The sequence below is a fragment of the Typopeltis vanoorti genome, chromosome 19 (assembly GCF_054136105.1).
Source record: "Typopeltis vanoorti isolate ZY-2024b chromosome 19, IOZ_Tvanoo_1.0, whole genome shotgun sequence".
Taxonomy (NCBI): Eukaryota; Metazoa; Arthropoda; class Arachnida; order Uropygi; family Thelyphonidae; genus Typopeltis; species Typopeltis vanoorti.
The window spans coordinates 113,242,492-113,248,080 of NC_143567.1; the positions used below are offsets into that span (position 1 = coordinate 113,242,492).

Consider the following 5,589-nt stretch of genomic DNA (forward strand, 5'->3'; position numbering starts at 1 on the left):
AATATGATGATAATAATAAACTTAAATAATAATATGCAGAGAGCAATAATAATAATGTTAACATAAGAAGAGTAAGATTTAGATGGTCGGGATGATGACCCTGAAGGGTGTCGCGCACATACGTGTATATGTTCGCGTCCTGAGCGACGGAGTTTTGTCTTTAACTTTCCGACTTCCTTGAGGCTCATGATCCCTCCTTCTCCGTGCACTTGCCGAAGCCATCCGACTTCTGGAGTGCTTCGGCATAGGTGCACATACTCGGTGCCGTTTCGAAGTGCTATTGCTGCATATCACAGCAATAGCACTTAAAAATTTGGCAATGTTTAGTTGATTGACAGATAAGTATATGACATAGGAGGAAAACACCAACGAGACATTGGCATTTTCATTGCCGTACTAGTGGTAGACTTTAACGAATGGTTATTCGCGATGTGCGACAGATCCGCCTCTTCATATACTGTTACCATTGGACTGTTTTCTCATGAAATGGGCCAATGAGGCTAAAGCCTTTTGCAGTTCTATACTATGAGGAGAGGTCCTCTTGCAGGATGGAGGAGATTAAACACTAATGAAAGTCTCGTCGACAGAGCGACCTACTGCAGGAGCACGCACCCGGCAAGCAAGCACAGGCGGTGATGAGATGTAAGGTGAGCTGTCAGTAAGTGCAGTATGAATTCCGCCCTAATAAATAAATAAATAGTGAAATAGTAACGAGAAAAACAAATGAAAAAGAATTCTAACACGAATTCCAAATGAAAAGTGGTGATGGTGGTGGTGGTGGTAGTAGCGGTGATGGTGGTGGTAGTAAGAGAATGAATGCCGATAATCGTGCGTTGCGGTGTCGTGACGGTCACGTGGACACGTGGTTTCCTCCAGCCTCTCTGTAACGTTTCCCAGGTATGGTCTGTTGATCTACAATGCCCAACTCCCATCGCAGCATACTGCACGTGAATTCGTCTGAGCAAGCAGCTTCCAGAGATGCATTTCTAACCAACGAGTTTGCTGCCTCTGCGACCGAGCGTCAAGATTTCTAATGAAGGTGATGTCCGTGCGATGCACGGGATGGGGTCGAGGTTAAAACGCTCCTCACAACGAGGTCTAAACGAATCGGTATGCGAGTACCAGGGTGCTCCGCGAGTCGCAGCACCCTGACTGCGATGCAGTAGAAACTCTGAGAAGCGAACGAGGTGGCGAGGCCACTGTGTTCGTTGCATTCGAATTCTACCTGGATATCCTGCCAGTAGTCATATGCTTGTCTCAAAGATTAAGCCATGCATGTCTAAGTACATGCCTAAGCAATGTGAAGGCATAATGCCAAGCCAAAGCAGGCCTAAAGCCAGAATAATGGTGCATGGAATAATGGAATAGGACCTCTGTTCTATTTTGGGGGTTTTTGGGAACATGAGGTAATGATTAAGAGGGACAGACGGGGGAAATTCGTATTGCGACGCTAGAGGTGAAATTCTTGGACCAAAGCAAGACAAACTACTGCGAAAGCATTTGCCAAGAATGTTTTCATTAATCAAGAACGAAAGTTAGAGGTTCGAAGGCGATCAGATACCGCCCTAGTTCTAACCATAAACGATGCCAACCAGCGATCCACCTGAGTTCCTCAACTGACTCGGTGGCCAGCTTCCGGGAAACCAAAGTGTTTGGGTTCCGGGGGAAGTATGGTTGCAAAGCTGAAACTTAAAGGAATTGACGGAAGGGCACCACCAGGATCAGAGCCTGTGGCTTAATTTGACTCAACACGGGAAAACTTACCCGGCCTGGACACTGGAAGGATTGACAGATTAAGAGCTCTTTCTTGATTCAGTGGGTGGTGGTGCATGGCCGTTCTTAGTTGGTGGAGCGATTTGTCTGGTTAATTCCGATAACGAATGAGACTCTAGCCTACTAAATAGGGGACCGATCACTGAAGTCGGTCCGTCTTCTTAGAGGGACAAGCGGCGTTTAGCCGCACGAGACAGAGCAATAACAGGTCTGTGATGCCCTTAGATGTCTGGGGCAGCACACGTGCTGAACTGAAGGAATCAGCGTGCTCATCGCTGTCCGGAAGGACGGCATAACCCCATCAACCTCCTTCGTGATGGGGATAGGGGCTTGTAATTGTTCCCCTTGAAGGAGGAATTCCCAGTAAGCACGAGTCATAAGCTCGTGTTGATTACGTTCCTACCCTTTGTACACACCGCCCGTCGCTACTACCGATTGAATGATTTAGTGAGGTCTTCGGACTGGCGCTCGGAGCGGCCATCGTGTTGCGCCGGCGTGCCGGAAAGATGACCAAACTTTATCATTTAGAGGAAGTAAAAGTCGTAACAAGGTTTCCGTAGGTGAACCTGCAGAAGGATCATTAACGATGTAGCCGTGAAGCGGTGGCACACCCGACAGAATGTCGGCTCTAATGCTTTCTCGGCTGCTGGGACCATCATAGACAGAGATGCCCGACACAGGCGAGAAGGCTGCGCACAAACGCTAGAATGCTATTCTCCATGTTCGCAGAATGAAGTCTCCTCGCTCTTCCGAGGAGATGGCGGCCGTGCGCTCGAAACGTACCCACTCGGACTCTTTTATTTGACCATGTCGTCCGCAGGTCGGGAGGAAAACATCAGATGTCGTCGCCGGGTTCGAAAGAAGCAGATCTTTTGGGCAGGGATTTGCACCTGGCAGCGGTTTTCTTCCCACTGGACGAACGTTTGTGTGGGTGCGTGGGGCACGGTATCGTCTCCTCGAGTTAGAGATGAGGAGAGGTGGGAGGGGAAAGAACTTCCCTCCACGAGAAAGAAGCCTCTTCTCTTGCCGGACCTAAAGGAAAGGGAAACGTGTCCTTTTTCTGGTCGGCGGTGGCATCGGCCGTTTTGCGAGTGGAGGGCCTCGGGCTCGCTAGAACCCAAAGTGTGGTGTTCGGGGTACCTGCATAACCTTGCGGCACGGACCGACGGAAAGTCCATGGGCAGTTGTTGGCGGGGGTGGCACCTGACGTTGGGTGCTGCTAGGTTCGAAGAGAAGCAGATCTGTGCGCTGCCCCTCTCCACCGAACCACCTGGTGCCTTTTCGGCTTTGGGAACGTCGACCCGAGCGTCGACCCGTAATGCGAGATGGCCGGGTACCAGGTGGAGATGCAGAACAGTTCCCAAACAGGTGTCGCCACAAGGCACACGCTCTAGTCCGGCTTATTTTTATGAGTAACTCTGAACAACTCTGAGCAGTGGATCACTCGGCTCACGGGTCGATGAAGAACGCAGCCAGCTGCAAGAATTGGTGCGAATTGCAGGACACATTGAGCACTGACTTTTCGAACGCACACTGTGGCCTCGGGTACCTCCCGGCGCCTCGCCTGTCTGAGGGTCGGATAACAATTTCCGAAGGCTTGTCTGCATGCCAGTCGCGGCGGAACCAGTCTCGATCCTAGGGGCTTCTCTAGACTTTTGAGAACGCCCTCATGCCGTCTCCAAGAGTTTCGACGAAACGTTTGGTCAGCTTAAGTGCAAGGTGGCAGAGACAGAGAGAGCGTAACCCTGAAACGCACTGTGTCACGTGAAAACGCGATGAAAACGACCTCTTGCATCGTGAATACAGTGCCGGGTTACAGCCGTCGTGCCGCCAGTTCGCATCGAAAAAAAATTTTTTTTTTTTTCGTGAGGCCGCATTTATATTGCGGCACCTTCAATGCATACCTTCAGCAGCGTTCGTTGAAGGTGCCGGGTGTAAGCCCACCTGCAGCTGCCGTTGGTGGTAGTAGCAAATACTCAAGTGAGAACCTTGAGGACTGAGGTGGAGAAGGGTTCCATGTGAACAGCAGTTGAACATGGGTCAGTCCGTCCTAAGGGATAGGAGAAATCCGTTCCAAAGCGGGACATTGCGAAAAAGAAAGATCTGGTCCCGTCGGTAGACCGAAAGGGAATCGGGTTAATATTCCCGAACCCAGACATGGAGATCGGCCGCTCTGGGGCCAAGTGCTGTTACGCAACAGAACTCTGAGAAGTCGACGGGAGTCCCGCAGAGAGTTGTCTTTTTTTTGTAAGGGTTTGGCTCCCTGGAATCGGTTCGTCTGGAGATAGGCATGCTATCCCCGTAAAGCACCGTGCCTCCTGCAGTGTCTGGAGCGCTCCTGTTGGCCCTTGAAAATCCGAGGGAGAGAGTGTGATTTTCGTGCCGGACCGTACCCATATCCGCAGCAGGTCTCCAAGGTGAACAGCTTCTAGTCGATAGAATAATGTAGGTAAGGGAAGTTGGCAAGACCGATCCATAACCTCGGGACAAGGATTGGCTCTGAGGACTGGACCGGTCGGGCTGGGTTCCGAAGCGGGTATGGCACTGCACCGGGACTGGGCGAAACTGTCCAGTAATGGAACGGTTGAGCCCGGACCAGCATCGGGACCTTCTCGTGGAATGCCTCAGCTGTGTGGCGTGCCGGATGGCCCGTATGGGGAGAATTTTTCATCCGGCAACTAACAGCTGACTCAGAACTGGCTCAGACCAGGGGAATCTGACTGTCTAATTAAAACAAAGCATTGTGATGCCCGTTGAGAGGTGTTGACACAATGTGATTTCTGCCCAGTGCTCTGAATGTCAAAGTGAAGAAATTCAATCAAGCGCGGGTAAACGGCGGGAGTAACTATGACTCTCTTAAGGCCGCCATAGATGCCAGAGACTATCAGGTTCCATATATGAGCGATTGAGTCCTTTATATATATATATATATATATATATATATATATATATATATATATATATATATATATATATATATATATATATATATATATATATATATATATATATATATATATATATATATATATATATATATGTGTGTGTGTGTGTGTGTGTGTGTGTGTGTGTGTGTGTGTGTGTGTGTGTGTGTGTGTGTGTGTGTGTGTGTGTGTGTGTGTGTGAGCTTAATATGAGAAGGAAAGGAGTGAATTATCATTAAAGCTTATAAGTCCCATAAGTGAATAAATCCCGAATGATAAACACTATGCTAGGAATTACTATGAACTAGCAGGGATATGATAAAGTGTGAAATAGCTAACAAAGTGTTTGAACATTTCCATGTACTTAGAAGGACAAGAGATTAAATTCCTTGCCATCCAAGGGGCAAGGAAATATGGTGAAAACTCTAAGTCAGGGAGCATCATGGCTCAGATAAAAGAAATCCATATCCTAAAATAGGGAATAGAAGGGCATTTCTATTGATTTCCAATGGGAAATGAGGCTCAACCCCTTTGCAGTCATATATATATAGAGTGACTCTGTGCTGAATGTAGGGAACACGACGCTCTTTGAAAACGGTTGTAGCAAGGTGACTGCCAGGTCAGATGGCGGCAACCCGTTACCACTAGCGTGGACTAGGGAGATGACGTCGGATGATCGACGGGGCAGTAACCAAGAGCAACAACTGGCCTGAGAGAGGTTCTTCTGCGAAGGCGGATGGTTGGCTATCGATGTGTACAAGAACACAACGATAGGGATGACTGACCTGTAACCGCATTAGGAGAGGTGTGTACTGGGAGGTGCCGAATTCCATTCGGCGAGCCGTTCCGATCAAACCGAAGGAAAGAATCTAAGGTACCTGTGGGGAGAAAT

At 48.8% G+C, this 5,589-nt stretch overlaps 1 non-coding gene and 1 pseudogene across 1 annotated transcript; both read left to right on the forward strand.

Annotated features, from left to right (window-relative positions):
* Positions 1–1,056: 1,056 nt before the first annotated feature.
* LOC150096452 (small subunit ribosomal RNA) lies at positions 1,057–2,356 on the forward strand (annotated as a pseudogene).
* An 841-nt stretch (positions 2,357–3,197) lies between these two features.
* Positions 3,198–3,351, forward strand: LOC150096453 (5.8S ribosomal RNA). The gene has a single exon (XR_016550010.1). It is a non-coding gene; the product is annotated as a 5.8S ribosomal RNA (ribosomal RNA).
* Positions 3,352–5,589: the final 2,238 nt, after the last annotated feature.